Genomic DNA, 18,408 nt, shown 5'->3' with positions numbered 1-18,408 from the left:
ACTCACCTGAAATTGAATTTCAAGATGGACTTCACGTCCACTATTTAAGTTGAAATTTCTGAACTTCCTCAGAAGCAAGCACAACCAAAGTAAAAACTCATTTGTTAAACGTTCTGCCTAAAACGATATTTTTCTAACATCTGGAAACACTCCTTTGCCTCCCTTTTAAAACCTTAAGAACTACACATTGCTGAAGCTTGATGAAGAAATTTTATTTTAATGACTGTGGAACAGATATTCTCCACTTTGGAGCTATATCCACGCAGGTCTCTTCCAGTTTGGAGGGTGCCCTGGGCCGTTCATGGTTAAGAGGTATATTTTAATAAAGTTCATGGAAACTCCCCTTAGCACACCTACCGTAGCCCTCAGAATCAATCCTGTCATCAAACAGCTTCCATACAGTTTCATAGTCTTTTTATCGATTACCACTGAACTCAGGTGGCCTCAGTACCTTCAAGACTCACATTAATCCTTTGTCTTTATTAATATATATGTATTATTTCTAAGTTAAACCAGGATGGCAACTTCACGGGGATTGGATCCATGCTAGAGTGATTTCTACATTTCCCTGTTGTCCTTTTCTCAATCACAGATGGGGTGAAAGAAAACATGTATCTGTATATATTAGTTTTGTTCATCCTGAGGCATTCAGCAATTACAAAAACAGAAAAAGAACACTTGCAGCCTACAACTTCAATAGTCATGCTCCTAGCCACTATGCCATCCAGCCTCCTCATGATAAAAAATCCAGCACCTACTTTAAATATTCACTAAGGAACATTTTTATTGGAACTACGACAAGAAAAAAAAAAAGAATTTTTCTAAATAAGGGATCTATTACAAGAATGATGTGAGAAAACATCCACAAAAGGTTCATGCGGTTCTTGAAAACGTGGCATGTGAACTTTAGGAAAAAAAAATAAATGCAGTATTTACAATAAAGTTTACAATTTGATTTTGTGTTAAAAATTAGTATGCAGATGTTTATATGTTTCTGAGAGAGGAATCAGACTTAGTGGAGTAGATTTTCTTGATGCAAAGCTGCATCCCTCAGAGACCACACCAGACTATACAGCTGTGCAGCTGAATTATGCATGATATGGCCAAGCCAATTTATCACAAAAATTGACCAGATTTCCTGCAGGCTAATCCAGGATGGTTTTGATAACTAAAATAGGAGATAAAATATGTCATAATTCACATTGTTATAATCTAGAGTTAACCAAAACTCAGCAGTTTTGAAAGCATTAATTTATGTAATGATCAATATGTCAAAGTTGAATACCAAGGTAATAATTTATTAAATGATTCACAAAATTTCTGAAACTGTCTCTAACATATATGGGGCTAAGTTTTATAAAATTCACCAAAGTCAACAAAAAAATTAGGAATGGGAGTAAAGGGAGCATTATCCATTCTTCAGACTTTCTGCTCCTTACAAAACAAGCAGCTAGACCAAATTTCTTTAATCCCAGAATAACAAAATGTCGAAATTGGAAGGGAAAAAATTATATCTAGTCAGGGAAATACTTGAGAAAAGCATTGTGGGGTTTTAAGGTTATTGTAGAAATTTGATGATCATCCACAAAGGGAAGCTCAAATCAAAATGCAAACTTGCGGGTCAAATTTTAACAATTCTCTCTGCATTTGAAACCCCCCAGAGCAGTTTGTACACCTGTGCCTAGCAGCCTGGTAGCACTTCTGCTGTTTACCTTGTCATACAATAATATTTTCTGTTTACTTTCCAGTCTCATAAATAAGTTCCTTAAGGACAAAAATCTGCATATCTTATTTTCTCTCTGTTGCTAACATCTAGTATATAGTTGTTTTTCTATAAATGTTTGTGGAATTACACTAAATCCAGCATGGTAACTTTTAAGAACAAGGGAAAGCTATTCAAGTTGGTTTCTTGTGTTATATATTTACACACAGAGGGAGAGTGTGCACGTATATAAATTATACATATATATTTATATATAATGCATATGTGTATATACATTTATATATAACGATATACAACTGCATATATCATTATATATAAATTATATATATGTGTATCAAACTGCTCTGTCATTAAACTCTCAAGCTTTCATTCCTGAGCAGCATGGTTTAGAGTGGAGAAATTATTGATAAATATTTGGTATTGCATACAGTCAGATATAAAAGTTCAGGATTTAAATTCCAGACTGGAAATCAAAAAATATTTCCAAGGACTCCTCCCTTCTAACTCAGCCCTTCCAGAAACCCTCCTGCAGCATCGGGGAGGCATCCAAGGCATTCAGGAACTGCTTGGAAAGGAGCCATACCCATACTTATTGTAATGATTAGGAAAAAGAAAGACAATGAAAAGTAAAGTAAGTAGAAGAGACAGGCAAGCATGGAAGCTCTCATTAAAAATATAAACTGAGATATAGAGTCGAATAAGCCGTAGTGTGAATAAAATAATGAGATGGAATCATGGTGGCCAGCTCTTGTACTTGCCTGCCCTCAATTTTGAAGTATGTGGAATAGCATGATTTAGGATGACAAAATAACTCAGAGAAATCACTACCCACCTACCCTGACTGGGTTGTCAGAATTCTAGAATTCTGGAGAGTAATCGGTATTCTTACCGTGTGTTGATGCTGTGAAAGACCTTGTTTGATATAACTGATAACAGGTGTCTGCACTGATAGTCTTCCAAAATCACCTCCCTCCTCCTGTAGTCTAAACACAACTCAGTCACACATATTTAACTAAAAAATATTAATTACCCGGTGATAGGTATTCTTTCTCAGTGGCTTCTTTACCCTGATCATCTTTCTTTTGTTTATACCCTGTACTACCATCTAACCAAGATGAAGTTTAAGGCTTTACGACAAAAAGACTTTCCCCTTAAGGCTTCAAAGTAGGGGACATCAGCCTTAACAATTAGCTCTCTGAATTTGTTGAACCTAAAGGAAAGCCAGGGCCGTTTTCCTTCGGTCAAAAGTAGCAATTCTCTTTCTATATCTAATAGTGAACTGCAGGAAAATGAAAAATAAGAAAAGGCAAAAGATTGGCTCTTTCAACAAATATTATGTGTTAGAAGGAATATAAGACATAAGCGTTTTGTGCTATGATGATTTACACATGAGAATAAAATTTAATTCGCTTGTTCAGTTACTCTCCATCTGCCCCTGTGTCCACTAGCTACCATCCCACAAACATTTTTGATGATTCGCATCTTCCGAAGGAATACTTGATAACAAGGCCACACACATGCAAAAACATAATTTAAAATATATAAAAACTTGCATGTTCTAGCAATTTTAGGCACTGAATTTTATTCAAATAAAAATAGCCTCTGAGAGTTTTGCTTGCAGTTGAACAGGTGTACTTTTTTTAAAAGATAAAGCCGATAAAGAAACCTTCCAAGTCTTTAATTACAGGTTTTTCGTACGTTGCTGATCTTCTCAAGCGTCGTTTCTGCACCAGGAAGCCGCACTGGCCTGCTAACTTTTGGCAGGAGGAAGAAAGTGGTAGATTAAGATGACCAGTTTTATCAGCTCTTTGTCTATCTTGATTCTCCTCTGACCCCTGAGAGATTTCCTTGGATAATTCAAACAGAAATGTTTTTTCTGAATCATTTTTATTTCTCTTTGTTAGGGAAAAGATTTACACAGATAAAATGACTAAAAGCTACCAAAACATTAATTACTTAAGCTAATAACTGTGGCAATCACTTTCTCCAATTTTCTGGAACATTCTTGATTTTAAACAGTCTGTTCTGTGGTTCCCATAAAGAAAGTCTAAATGTTTTACAACGTATGTCCTAATTTTGGATTCTGAACAAATGGTCATACAATCTCCCACTTCTCAATAACGTGAAAAGCTTCTGCATCGTATTTCCAAAACAATAAATAAAGGTAGGTAACTTTTACAGTGACTAAGTAATTTGTGTACATATGTTCTCATGTGCTTTAAAGAGTTATTTTAAATAACTTTTAACGGTCACTGTCAGGAGAAAAGATTCCCTGCAGTAGTTTTGTGATCTATCAGATCTTCATACTGAGAACGTTTGTGTCATCAAGTGGTATTTGCATGGCTCCCATCAAAGAAAATTGAGTTGTTGGAGAAAACAGGACAGATAAATCATTTGGCCACCCCCAACCTCAAAAGGCAGTGCTGAACCAATGCTCCAAGCACCCAGCCCACGACAATACTTGAGCACAAAGGTGAAGAAAAGCCAGTGGATGTGAGTAAGGCTCTCTCTGTCATTCCACAGCCATCAAATGGAGACGGAGTGTCTGGCTAAAGTAACCACATGCTTCGTTTCCCTAAGGGCCTACGGGTGCCCTGCTTCAGAGGAACTCAGTGTGTCACTGGGGTGACCTCTGATTAGGAACAGCCAAGCATGCAAACCCTGAGAACTGCGGGGAAAACAAGGGATTGTCATCTAAATGATTGTGATATAAGGATTACCACAAAGGCCATCTCCACACCCACTCGGGGGTCCTCCCCGTGACCTCCAGCAGCCCAGAGAGGAGCTACCTGGAAAGTCACTAGATGACTAAAACCCTGATCTTTAAATTTAATCTATGCTAGAGTAATAACATTCTTTTCTTAAAAAAAGCATGTGTGTGTATACGTGTGTAAACATGTCTGTCTCACTCAATGTCCTTCCCCAGATTCCATTTCATCCTGAAACGGCAAATGCATACTTAGGGTACTATTTTTGTACCTGGGTACTAATTATGACTACTCAATAGAATCAGATACTATACATAACTAAATACTGATGCACAGGAAATTGTGGCAAATACTCGTATCTGGTTACACACTTCAAACTGGCTTATTTAATTTTGTTTTGCTTATTTCATTTGCATTCGTCTACATAAATCAATGGAATTCTCCTCTTCTACTCTTCAGTACAAAAACAGGAAGAGTAAAAGGACTGTCTCCCTATTTGCTGCTGCATAGATTAGCCCATGAAAACCGGATAGAGTAAAACGAGAGTATGGTGAAGTCAGTGAGCTTAGCGGTTCATATCTGATCAAACCTTTAACCTCACTGTTTCCTTTCCTTCTCTGAGTATTTATTTTAACTCTGAATTTTAGTCTTTGGCCTTCAGTGCCAGAAATATTCTTACATGTTCAGATAAGGCACTTTCATCCAGTTCCAAAAATGTGGAGGGTGAGGGGCAGATCTGAATTCCTGCTTATCCTGAGGCAAGCGTCTCCAACTGGACAAGCACTTGGAATGTCTTGACGGACGTCCCTGCAGCTGACAGGGGACTGTTTGCTGTCTTGCTTTTTATCTTCACCATCCCCCTTTTCTGAATTCACATAGCAGCAGAGACAATAAATTGCTTCTATATTCTTCCCATATCCTCCAAAGCTAAGCTGAGGACAGAAAGCCCCCGTTGATTTTTTCAGCTTGACCCTACCTGTGTTTGGCTTTCGCCACTCAACCATGTCAGCATTCCAGGACCATGAGAGAATGCCATGTTTGCAACCCAACAGGAAGAGGAGTAAGCCAGGCGTTGACATCACCTGACAGATGTGTTTCTCAAGTGGGAAATTTTATTCAAGGCTTTTTCATGGAAATCATTGACACAGCAAAGAAAGAAAGAAAAGAGAGGGAGAGAGAAAGTTGGTGCCATGATGGGCACGTTTTGCACCCCATAAAAAAGGAATTAAAATGATGTGACCTCACCCCCCCTTTCTCTACACCCCCCTCCTCACTCATCCTTTGTGTCTGGAAGTAAATGTTTCTGAAATACTATAGCTACCGGCAGAGCAGCAACACATAATAACATGGTAGCAACACATAAAAATGTCAGTCTTCAAGGAAAATAGATGGTTAGGTTGAGGGGGTAAATGGACGAAATCAATTTGAACATGCATGTTAAGGACTGTGAAAGGGCAGAGTTTACTGCTGCTAGGCTGGAAAACATTTGTCTCTGTCTTCTTGTATTTCCACAGCACTGGGCAGAATCCACCCACAGGCTTCTCGCTTGGCTCCAGTCTGACTCTGTGGCTGATTAATGGCAGCTGGAGGTGTCCAGTAATTTCCTCACCTAGTAATAAACTACAACCCAAAATGGAGGTTCCCCTCAGGCCCACAGTTAACATACCTATACTTACAACCAGGAGGTAGCCAATTACCCTGCCTCTGTGCCCACTACTTAGGAAATACATGCTCGAGCAAGGCTGAAGCCATTTTGTTAACCGGGACGATGCAGTTTCTGCCTGTACCAGACAGACTGTTCTTGTTACACGATGAACAAATATTAAGTTCACTCAGAGACCAAAAACATTTAGAAAAATCTTCTAGTAATTCATTCTTTTCCCAAAAACGTGGGAGAAAAACATGTCAGATGATGGACTTGGTCTCAAACATTTTTGGAACTTAGGTTTTAAATTGCCATTACTAAAATGCCAGGTTGTAATTGCAAAGCCTGAAGCCTAAGCAATCAGTCTAATTCTCTGCTTCCTGAGGCAACCAGTAAAGCTGTTTGTGCTTGGGCGGTTCTTCATCTCAGATTCTTTTGGCAACGAGAATTGGTCCATGCCACATACTATAAAGTGATTATGTGGATCAACTTTTCGATATTAATTGAGTGGTTAGCCTCAACATTTGTATTTATAGTAATTAACACAATTAATTAAGTTAAGGAATAATACATATTACATACCAAGACGAAAATACAGAAATGTGTGTGTGTTTGCACAAGTGTGTTAGCGCCATAAGGGTAGCAGAAGTGTGGGATAATGGAGAAACTACAGGGACCTGGATTCAGATTTCATTTCTGCTGCTTGATGGCATAACTTCACGAAATTATTTCAAATCCTATGAACTTCCTCACTTGTAAAATGAAAACAATGTTTGTCAGAAAAAAATGTATATAAAGTACCTAGTGCAACATCGGGCATGTAGTAGGCAACCTATAATTAGTTTCACACTAGAGATGAAATCTGGATTTTTCTTAATAGCAGTAAAATACACATAACATAAAATTTGCCACCTTAACCATTTTTAAGTGTACAGTTAGGTGGCATTAAGTGCATTCACACTGTTGTGCTACCATTACCACCATCCATCCACAGAAGTCTTTTTCTCTTGCAAAACTGAAACTCTGCATCCATTAAACAATAACTCCTTGTTCCCCCTCTCTCCAGCCCCTGGCAACCACCATTCTATCTTCTGTTGCTATGAATATGAGGTACTATTCTAGGTACCTCATATAAGTGGATTCATACAGTATTTTTCCTTTTGTGACTGGCTGCTTTCACTTAGCATACTATCCTCAGTGTTCATCCTTGTTTTAGCCTGTGTCAGAATTGCCTTCCTTTTCAAGGCTAAACAATATTTCACTGAATGTGTATACTGCATTTTGTTTATCCGCTCATCCATAGATGGACACTTGGGTTCCTTCCACCTTTTGGCCACTGTGAATACTGCTTCTACGAACAATGGTGTACAAATATTTCTTTGAGTCCCTGCTGTCAATTCTTTTAGGTATATACCCAGAAGTGGAATTGCTGGATCATATAAAACTATTTTATAAGGCTTCATAATTCTATATTATAATTAATAAAGTAATCTTTCCATTCCTTTGCTTGGGATCAAAGAGAAAAGGAGTCCATGATAAAGATGCCTAAAGAAACTTTCTGCTCCTTTATTGCCAGAAATAGAGAAAATTGGTTTTTTTCTTACTTTTAGGGGGCATCAGAATAATCCAAAGGAGATTATATAGCAAAAGGGAGAGACAAACCATCTGGCAAGTGCATTACAGAGACACTCAGAACCTGTGATAATGAAAACCCTATTTAACTCATCTTTCTTCTACATTTTCCAGAAAATCATATAGAGGTTGTAGACTGATACATCTTTTGTCCCTACTCAAAATCCAGGCTGCTGCACAGAAGGTATTTATTATTACTCCCATATGTAAAAGCCTAGATTTTGGTGGTCTTTAGTCATGGGGAAAATCTCTATGACAAAATGCTCTACTCTCCAGCAAGGTGATGAGCAGACGCCAGGGAAGGTGGATCTACCTGTGTAAAAAAATGAGTATAGTGGTGTAAGTCTTTTTAAATACAGAAAAATGTGTGAACATCATTGAATGCCTTTAACATTTTATGTTACAATTAAAAACACGTGGTAAACAAGTACAGTACCATCACATTCTGGCTGAGGCTGACGAGGAAACTGACAATGAAGATGGGTAGATTATATGCGGGTGGATGAGGATACCGGCACAGTTCCTTTAAGAAGGATGGTGGAGAAAAGGAATTATGAAAAGATCAGACAAGCAGGAATAGTAGCAGAATGAATGAAAGATAGGATATCAAAAATCAAAAGTTTTGGAATGTGGGTAGTAGACCTCTGTCAGGAGACCCAAATAGGCATGATGGCAAGCAAGGGGAGGACAGATGGGGGCATTGCCAAGTTGGTGACAGAAAGTGTCATGGAATCACATATTGTTGGTGTCTTGGTTCAAACCTAGAATGAACAGGAATTTACTTGATGAATTAATGGCATGTGATTGCAAACAGTAGCTAATCTTACTACTGTTACTAAACATGGGCCACCCATTGGGGAAGTGGTAGGATTGTTTCTAAACTAAACCCAGCTAACTACATGTAATCCTCTGTAGATGCCATGGAAGGGGAGAAAGCATGTGTGTCATTTTTTTTCTTTTGCTTTTTCTCCCCAAATTCCCCCAGTACCTAGTTGTATATTTTAATTGTGGGTCCTTCTAGTTGTGGCATGTGGGATGCTGCCTCAATATGGCCTGATGAGTGGTGCCATGTCCGTGCCCAGGATCCGAACCCACGAAACTCTGGGCCACCGAAGCGGAGCGCACGAACTTAACCACTCAGCCACACGGCCAGCCACTGTGTGCCATTTTTAATAGAAAAATGTTAAGCCATCTTAACCAGCCCCTGACCTCCCAGAAGAGTGGAGACTTTTAAATAATTGAGGAGCTTACGGGACTCTGGGTCACGCAGTGGTAAGTCTATACTGGGGATGACCTGGGTGTACTCTTGACTAAAATGGAGGAACTAGGTTGGGAGATTAAACATGTATAGTGAGATTCAAATGCATTCTGTGCACTCACCCAGCTTTGCAACAAGGTCTTAGCTTTCCCTGGATCTCCCATTGAGATGTTTCCTTGGCTAGCCTCATTGGATGTTGCCGCTCACAGTCAGTTGCTCTCTGCCCACATCAATACTCATGCCTCCCTCATCCTTCTCAAATTGAATTGAATCTTTGCATCTAATCTCAGTTTCTTAAAGGCAAACTATTGCTACTTTTTTCTATTCCTATCCCACTTCCCTCTTTTGATCATCATAAGCCAACATCTGATTTTCAAAAATGTAAGACCAATACCCACACATACATCTATCATCAGAAAATCTGGAGGAAGGTTTTTGTTTATTTGCTTGTTTTTAAGTAGAAATCTTATATTGCTGTCTATGAAATAGGATTAGGAAGCAGCCCCAGTGAAAGAGTGGAAATCCTTAACAGATCTGCACTACAAATAACAGAATAGGAAAGGAAAAGGTGTACAATGATAAGAGGCAAGAATAAGCGAGGTTGCCCTCATTAGTAACAATAGTACCAGAAGGAGTAAGTGCTCCAAAACTGGGCCAACTCTAGCGCCATTCATAGATTTACAGGTTATACTTCATCCTCTGCTCTGTTTGGCCTAAAAGTTGCTGTTATTCAAGCAAAAGAAAAGAAAAAGAAGAAGGAGAGATGAAACCTACAGAGAAAAGCAGATCTCAGGAAATAAAAGCTTCCTAATATCGTAGGGCTAGCAAAACACAGGAAAACCTCTAAGCTTCACTGATTGTCAAGTCTGGAAACAAAACCTTTGTGAAAACTGGAAGGAAAGTTTGAAGACTTGAGCCACTAAAGGGAAGTAAGTGAGTTCTTGGCATATGCCCTCTCAAAGTGATGAGCCTTGTGTAGAAACATTCAGTGGGAATGCTTCCCACTATCTCTCTGATTATTACCTGGTGATGTTACAAGGGCCACCAATGACCTCTTGGCTTTCTCTCACCAAATTTCCTTCTCATCACTATCTCCAACTCCACCCCTTCCTTATCAAAACCTAAGACACTTCTAGCCCACTTCTATCAGCTCAGTTGCACCAAGAGCTGCTGAGTTAAGATTTAGTGTTGCATCTGAATATTCAGTGATTTAGGAAATGTTTGTTGAGTACTTATTGTGTACCAAATAGTGTGCTACGTGCGAGAGTGAGTAAAATAAATAAATAAACACTTATAAAATAAAAATAAAGGGAAAAAGAGTGAAACTTAGAAACGTTATACATGTTGAACCACACCCGTCACAACAGAGGCAGAGGCAAATGTTCTTTCAGAGCCTGGAGTACAACGTGATCCAGAAAGTCAGAGGAGGTCTCCTTGCCTTCGACTACAGAAAGGACAGGAGTGACCTAGATTGTGAGGAGAAAGAGGATGGTACATGGTGGGAATTTAGAGTGAAGAGGTGGCATTTTGGCGGAAAAAGAATATTCATGTGCTGCATAATGATGTCTCAGTCAATGACGGGCAGCATAAGATTAGTACCATATAGCCTAGATGTGTAGTGGGCTATACCATCTAGGATTGTGAAAGCGCACTCTGCGATGTTTGCACGCTGATGAAATCGCCTAAGGACACATTTCTCAGAACATATCCCTGTCTTTAAGGGACACATGACTGTAACATGCACGAAACCCTGTGGTTGAGGGAAGCATGAGTTTTCACTGGACACAGAAATAAAGCCAGTGTGGCAAGAGGCCAGGGAGCAGTTAAGGAGAGGACTAAATAAGAATTTGAAGCTACGAAAAAGTGCAGCACGCAGACAACTCAGAATTGCGTGGAACATACTAAGGATTTTAATCTTTCCCCTGAGTCTGTGGGAGAGTTTTGACATGCTACTTAGGGAATTAGTATATATGAAGTACCTGTCCAGACAAGGGCACCATGAGCTGGAATGATGGATAATTGGGATGGCATGCAACCCTTAAGAAGTTTGTAAAGCAGATTGGAGATTAATAAACTAAGGTCCAGAAAAATGACAATGTGAAATAAGATCTGAATTCAAATCTTATCCTTCCACTTACTAGCACTTTGACCTTGGGAGAACTCAAGAAATTCTCTTAGCTTCAACTTACGTACTCGTTTCTTTTTGGTGAGGAAGATTGGCCCTGAGCTAACATCTGTTTCTACCACTTTGTGGGACACCTCCATAACATGGCTTGATGAACAGCATGCAGATCCACGCCCAGGACTCAAACCCACAAACCCCGGACCGCTGAAGCAGAGCACACAAAGTCAACCACTATGACACCCAGCCGGCCCCATCCTCACCCAATCTGAATACAGCTGTGAGTCTCAAATGAGGTCGTCTATTTGATAGCCATTTATCACCTCCAATGCTATAAAAGTATAAAGTAACGATGATTGCTGTAAACCTTAGAACAATAGTTATTATGGCAATACTTAAAACAAGTACTAGATAGTCTTTGCTATGGTAACAAATAACCCCCAAATCTCAGAACTAATGATGACAAGCAGTTATTCCCCACTCACGGTAAATGAGGACTGTTGGCTGGCTGTAGCTCTGTTGTAGGCTGTGGGTCAATGGCGTCTGCTTCATTCGTCTTCTCACTCCAGGATCCAGTGTGAAGGAGTAGTGCCGTGTCACACATGCTTTTCTCATGGTAGGGGCCAGAAGTGAAAGCACTTCTTCTTAGAGCTGCCATATCCCCCTGGGCTCAACAAGTCACATGGCCTAGCCTCAAATTGAAGGGACAAGAATGTATTATCCTCTTAGGAGCAAGGAGAAAATGAATAATTAGGAACAACAGTACAATCCGCCATAAATATTTGCGTGTATATGTGTTCAAAACGTCCTAAATCTAAGGAAAAAAAGAGAATAGACCTTGCCTCTTGTAGCCGTTCTGATAAGCTGAGAGAGAGATGTGCTGAAGACAGATCATCTATATTTTGCTTTTTGCAAGACTTAACAAACAAACAAGAACTTTTTAAAGTTAAATATATTTTAACTATTAGATGCATTCTTAAACTGTTTCGTAAATTAAATAATGGGAAAAATTATTTAAGTAAATAATTTTATGCCATACTGTAAAGCAAATAAACTTATAAAATGAAAATAAGTCCAGCCCAGTGGTGCAGCAGTTAAGCATGCACATTCCGCTCCTCAGTGGCCCGGGGTTCGCCGGTTCAGATCCCGGGTACAGACATGGCACCACTTGGCACACCATGCTGTGGTAGGCGTCGCACGTATAAAGTAGACGAAGATGGGCATGGATGTTAGCTCAGGGCCAGTCTTCCTCAGCAAAAAGAGGAGGATTGGCAATAGTTAGCTCAGGGCTAATCTTCCTCAAAATAAATAAATACATAAATAAATAAATAAATAAATAAATAAAATGAAATGAAAATAACCACCCCTAATTTATCACTTTAGCATGTTGAATACAAATCTGAAAGATCCATACAGTATGCTTTTAAAAAACACAAGCAAAACCAGGTAGAATGTCATCAGGCTTACTAACTGCCGGGAGACTTGGTGCAATCAGGGCTAATGATGTGTTTGCACTGGCTGTTCACTGAACAAGGGCACCGATCAAGAGGAAAACAGGAAACAAGATCCAACCCATCCTTTCTTCACCAAGCGATCTTCCCTGGTGCAAAGCTATGTCTTCTCAGAGGAAGGGGTAGCATTTTCCAGCTTGCAGAGATGTGTCGTTTAGCCCTGGTTGAAGGCTCATAGGGTAGTCATCAAAATCCTGGGTCTAGTTCATAATGTGTGTAGTAATCATGCCAGTGTCACAAGTGGTCTGAACTACACATTAGAGCTTTGGACTAATATAATCCACAAGAGACTGTGTATAATCCACACACCTTAGTGTAGTAACAAACAGTAAAAAAAACTACCAAAAAGATGAGATACATCTTCTGTAGTTTTTCTTTTTTAATTAGCAAGTTCCTATAAGTCAAATTGTAATCTGAAGGTGATCATAAAACCAGATTAAACAGAGTTAAGTTATATGATTTTCGTATCAGTGGTAACAAGCATCTCTTTCCACGTGTGATATTTCCTAGGTGGAAGTATTCCCCTCATGCTCTATGTTCTCTCTCATAGATTCTGCCAACCTGCAACTTTCCTGTGTCAGCCAGTCTGTTACTGAACGTCCTCACGATGGACGCATCCTGCCTTCAGCTATATTGACATCGCACAGCCTTTTTCTAAGTCAAAAGCAACTAAATTCTTAACTAGAAAACAAGAATCCTCACATTTTGATGTAGGGTTTCTTCTCTGGATCAACTGGGATGATTTCCAATATCTGAGCGTCATCTTAAGCCTTACTTTTCACATTTATAAGGTTGCTCTCATATATGAATTCTCCAATATCTGCAGATGCCTAATGTCGAGGGATTTTATGCATTGAATATTTACAGCAGTTTTACTCATGGGATATCTCTGACTAATGACATCTTGTGATTAATAATTGCAAAGTCTCCTAAATTTGCCGGGACCAAAAGGTTTCTGTTTCTTAGGACCTCTCACATAGCTATTTTGAAGGAAATTGCCCTGACACAGGAGATTCTATGTACCTTTTTTTCCCTTGGGAAAATTCTGTGTACATATTATCCTCCCCTTGAGATTGAGATTCATTTGAGATTTTTTTTGGTTTGGTTTTTTTTTGTTTTTAAAGGGATCTGACTGAATGTCACAAAGGACTGTTCTCTCAGAGAACTGTCTGATGCTAAACGTTTGCCACTCCTAAGGACTGTGTACTAGTAAATTTTGATATTTTAAGTCCTAGATTCTTCCACTCAAAATTATACAAGGAATACATCTAGGCGTCCACATGAACTTTTCCCGCCTCTGATAATATTTCAAGTCCTGGTCTATATCTCTAGGATGGACTCCCTAAATGGCCCCATATACCTCTCTCTCAAACGTCTGAGAGCCCACCCTTTCCAGCATGAAACTTCCTCATCTTCTAAATGTGAGGTCACCTTCCTATCATCTCTCCTCGACTGTATTGAAGAGCTTCTTAAGGAAAGTACTTGAGCTTCTCCACAGCTCTCCATTCCCCAGAAACACGGTATGCTAAAATCTGCGAATTCAAATACGGTAAGACAGAGAACATCGTAAAACAAGAGAAAATCTGAGACGAGATGATTAAAGCAAAAGAAATCTTTGTAGATCAGTCTACAGTTGTGAGGTCCAGTACAGCAGCCACTTTTAGGATCCCTTCATGTCTTTTTCTGAAGATTTAATCTCTTAACAGAACCTGTTTTAGTACATTGATATACTGTAGTAACGATAATTAACATCTTTCTCTCTCTTCCTTGGAAAGTGCCACCTAAGATATCATGAATTCTTGACACACCTATATAATGAGCCTCTTTGGAAGAAATTTTCCTTCAAAGATGAGCCATTAGGAAAAGTAATAAGTTATTCCACTATATAAAACTATATGTATATGACATTTATTAAGTGCTAAAATAAGCAATAAATATATTTTTATAGCAAAGGAGAATAAGAAAAAAGCAAAATTGGAGGACAAAAAAAGAAAAAGGAGGGGGCCAACCCAGTAGCATAGTGGTTGGGTTCCTGCAATCCGCTTCAGCAGCCCAGGATTTGTGGGGTCGGATCCTGGGTGCACACCTGCACAATGCTCATCAAGCCATGCTGTGAAAGCATCCCACATATAAAATTGAGGAAGATTGGCACAGATGTCAGGTCAGTGACAATCTTCCTCAAGCAAAAAGAGGAGGGTTGGCAATGGATGTTAGCTCAGGGCCAATCTTCCTCACCAAAAAAAAAAAAAAAAGGAAAGAAAAAATGAAGAGAGGAAAATGAGATATAGAACTCTACTCACAAAATATTTTTCTCCTTTTCTTAATCGCATAATGGTGTCAAATGATACCTTCCCCACCTCTCCTTCTACTTTTCTTACAGCTTCCTTGTTATTAAGAGTGACTCCTTTGACCAACTAAATTACCATTTGGTGGCCACCTCTCACACACGGCAAATACCCAATTCAGCGTTATTGTATTTGTCCCGAAAAGCTCAAAGCAGGTTCAGATTTACATAAAAGTTATTTGCTAGACACATCGATGAAAAACATATTTGAACAACACAGGTAGTTTTTTATTTAAGTTGACCCTTAGTGCTCATTCTTAATAATTTTCATTACAGAAACCATAAAACTAGTAAATTTAGAACAATCCCACTCAATAAAAGAGAGTTGAATTTAGTACCGCAATGTTATTGCCTGAACAATAACAATTTTTAAATTAATAAATTCCCAAACCATGTGTGATTAGGTGCAGTCAGTCATTACAAGAGATCCAATTAACCTTTCAAGGCTTAGGGGCCAAATGACTTTACCAGAATGTATCATAAAAGGGTATTGCAAAAATTTCACTGATTTCTCCTATAGGACTTTAAAATTTAGGAGCAAGTCGACTTTCCAGACTGTAGTGCAAATGTATATTCCATCTTTTCAGTGAAATTCTGACCTTTTCCCCTGGTATTCCTACTCCATTACCCTTTTTAGACAGGGATATAAAATGCCCATCTTAGGATATTGCAGAGGAACAAGGGTGACCATACCGCGGGTCAGGCACTCAAAGCAGCCATGATCACACACCAAGCTCCAAAACCCTCTGAGTTGGACTCGCAGGAAGAAGGAGCCGGTTACAGAGAGGACTGTCTCCACTCTAAAGCTATGGATTGGAACATTTGTTATACATAAAACTGTAACGTAAAACTCGGTCTGCTTAAACCACAGTATTGTGTCTGCTGGCGTAAGCTATCACACTTGGTGATATTTAAACACAAAAACAAGAACAACTTGTAAAGTTTCCTTCTTTGTTTTTAAAGTTAGGCAAACGGGAGTTTTTAAAAATATGAAGTAACACAGCAAATCCAGCAGCAAAAGTTATGACACTGTGATTAAAGAGAAAATCTTAATATAACTCGATCTGCACAGGACATATGGTCTTCCGTGATCTGACTCCTGTCCAGCTCTGTGAACTCCACTCCAGCCTCCACTCTCAGCCCAGCCCCCAGCCCCACCCCCACCACACTTCCCATCACATAGTGCTCCCATCAAGCATAACTGCATCGCCTGCAGCCTCAGAAATTCTCCAAAACCTCTTTTATCCTGAAATCCATATAAACTGATTTCTCTACCTTAAATCTCACCAGAACCCCCACTCTCCAAATTTATTCCCACAATTCTTCTTTTGACTAATTCCTCTGTGTCCTTCCAAAATATATACAGGCTCCCAAACGGCCAGGAATGGATGTGGCGTTAAAACAAACATCTTTTTAGCCTCTTTGATGGCACTCTCATACCCTGCTTTGCATTACAGGATTCGGCTTTGCACAGATCTTTATTTGTGTAAATTAACAAATAAATAGTCCTGCCTGCTGGCAGAGAAATTCATTAAACTCCCAAGACCCCTTCTAGTACATTTCATTTCATACTAAATATTCCACACTGAGTATCATATTGACATTCTAGTATTCAAAGTTGTTGTACTTTTTATCATCTAGATTATGTTTCATTTCCAAATAAGTCTCAATTTCATGGCTTGTGGCACATTTGATTTGTTGCTTAAGCAAACAATAATGAAAGTCACCATTTCCCTACATCATAAAAATTGATAAAATTATGTTACTAGAAATCCTTAGAGAAACTAAATAAAACCATGTATAATAAATCCTCATGGTTTTGTTTCCCATAAGTAGACAAACTTTAAAAAAAGTACTGATGAATAATAATAAAAAATAAAAATGTGGGTCATTTTTATTCTGGCTTTATCCTTATCATTATCAAATTGTGATTTCAATTATATTATTGCTCTTTTATGTTAGGTTTGCTAACAACCATCATCATCGTAACTTTTTTTCCACTAAGAAGATATTCTCCTAGTTTAAAAGCCTTACTTGGGAGTAGAAGGTAGAAAACTATGCAACAAGTAGTTTTTCTTAAATGTAAGAGAAGCCAGGATTGCTCGTGTGAGACCCAAGAAAAATCACATACTCATTTATTTTAAAACTTTTACTGAAATAGTGAGCCTGCTTTCATGAAGTTGAACTCTTTAGTAAACTTTCCGTACCTTTTCAGTTCTTCCACTCTGAGTGTGCTCTAATTCCTGAACATTATTCCTCTGTGCTGGAATTGTGGGTTCCCATACTAAAAAACAAGAGAACAAAGTAGAAAAAGAACGAGGAAAGGGCGCTTTCCTCACTGTCAGGACCCAGGCTTATCTCAGCAGCCTCCTATTTTTAACCAGATTGCAGACGGTATCCATGATCAAAGGCCCAGAGCCCTGGTGGAACTTAGGCAAACAGCACCCAGCAGAATGCTTCCTGAGGATCTGTAAGCAGGAAAGGACTTTTGACATGAAAGGCAGCTTGAACAGCACAAGAATAGCAATAAACCAGCTGTAAAATGCTTAACACTGCCCTTGAACGAATGCAAATTGTTCCAAATAATTTTTCCTTTTTTTGTAGCCTCTGGATGCCCCGCTGGGGCATTTAAACAGCCACATGCTCGGTGAACAAAAGCTTCTCTAGGTGGGAAAACACAGTGTACTAATGTGTTCAGAGGAAGGGAACCGAACACATCACAGCTCAGATTTGATGCCTCCTTTTCCTTTTGTTGGAGAATGAGTTCATTAAAAGCAGGCTTGTTTGGGATACTAACTAAGTCTAGTCAGTAATGTTGAAGGGTAATTTATTGGCTTAGAAATACTCAATTAACCATTGAAGTGGTTGTTAATTTAAAAGATAAACGGGTTGTTGAGCCTCACTAGGACTGTTCATGCAACTGGGACGTATATTTACCTAAAGATTAAGAAGGACAGAGCTTACTTGTCTTTATTATTTTCTATTAGACAAATACATACTATAGAAACGCTTTGAGTACTGTGATGTTTATATATATTTTCCACAAGTCATAAGAATAATATTATTATATAATAGTTTATATTTACATAGTTGCAAAACACTTTTATATATATATATAGTTTCAGTTAATTCACAAAATAATCTCTCAGCTGTATTAAAGTTCTCGCATATAGTTCTTTGAATAAATACATAAACAAAATGTTCCCTTTCAATAACGATACCTGTTCTAGCCAATTATGTTAATTCTATTTTTAAACTAAAAATAATAAAGACAAATCTCTTAGTATTCCATTATTTTAAAAATCATAGTAGTAAATACACTGAGTAATTTAGAAAACAATATGCTTGCAATTAAAAGATACATTTTATTCCACAAGAAAAAAATTACTTTCAAACAACTTGGCAATTCACTAATAAATGTTAGGCAGAAAGATTTATTTAAAAATCAGACAAACGAAAAAAGCC

At 38.5% G+C, this 18,408-nt stretch overlaps 1 long non-coding RNA gene across 4 annotated transcripts in view; it reads right to left on the bottom strand.

Moving 5' to 3' along the window:
* Positions 1 to 18,292, bottom strand: part of LOC123284551 (uncharacterized) — a 52,152-nt gene extending 33,860 nt beyond the window's left edge. For 2 of the 4 annotated variants that reach the window (XR_011501897.1, XR_011501900.1), the window contains exon 1: positions 7 to 11,562. This is a non-coding gene — a long non-coding RNA (uncharacterized lncRNA). The other 2 variants (XR_011501899.1, XR_011501901.1) reach the window with 2 other exon arrangements.
* Positions 18,293 to 18,408: the final 116 nt, after the last annotated feature.

Source organism: Equus asinus, chromosome 3, assembly GCF_041296235.1.
Source record: "Equus asinus isolate D_3611 breed Donkey chromosome 3, EquAss-T2T_v2, whole genome shotgun sequence".
Classification (NCBI taxonomy): Eukaryota; Metazoa; Chordata; class Mammalia; order Perissodactyla; family Equidae; genus Equus; species Equus asinus.
Note: the sequence above shows the minus strand (reverse complement) of the source record. Positions and strands in the feature narration are given on the sequence as shown.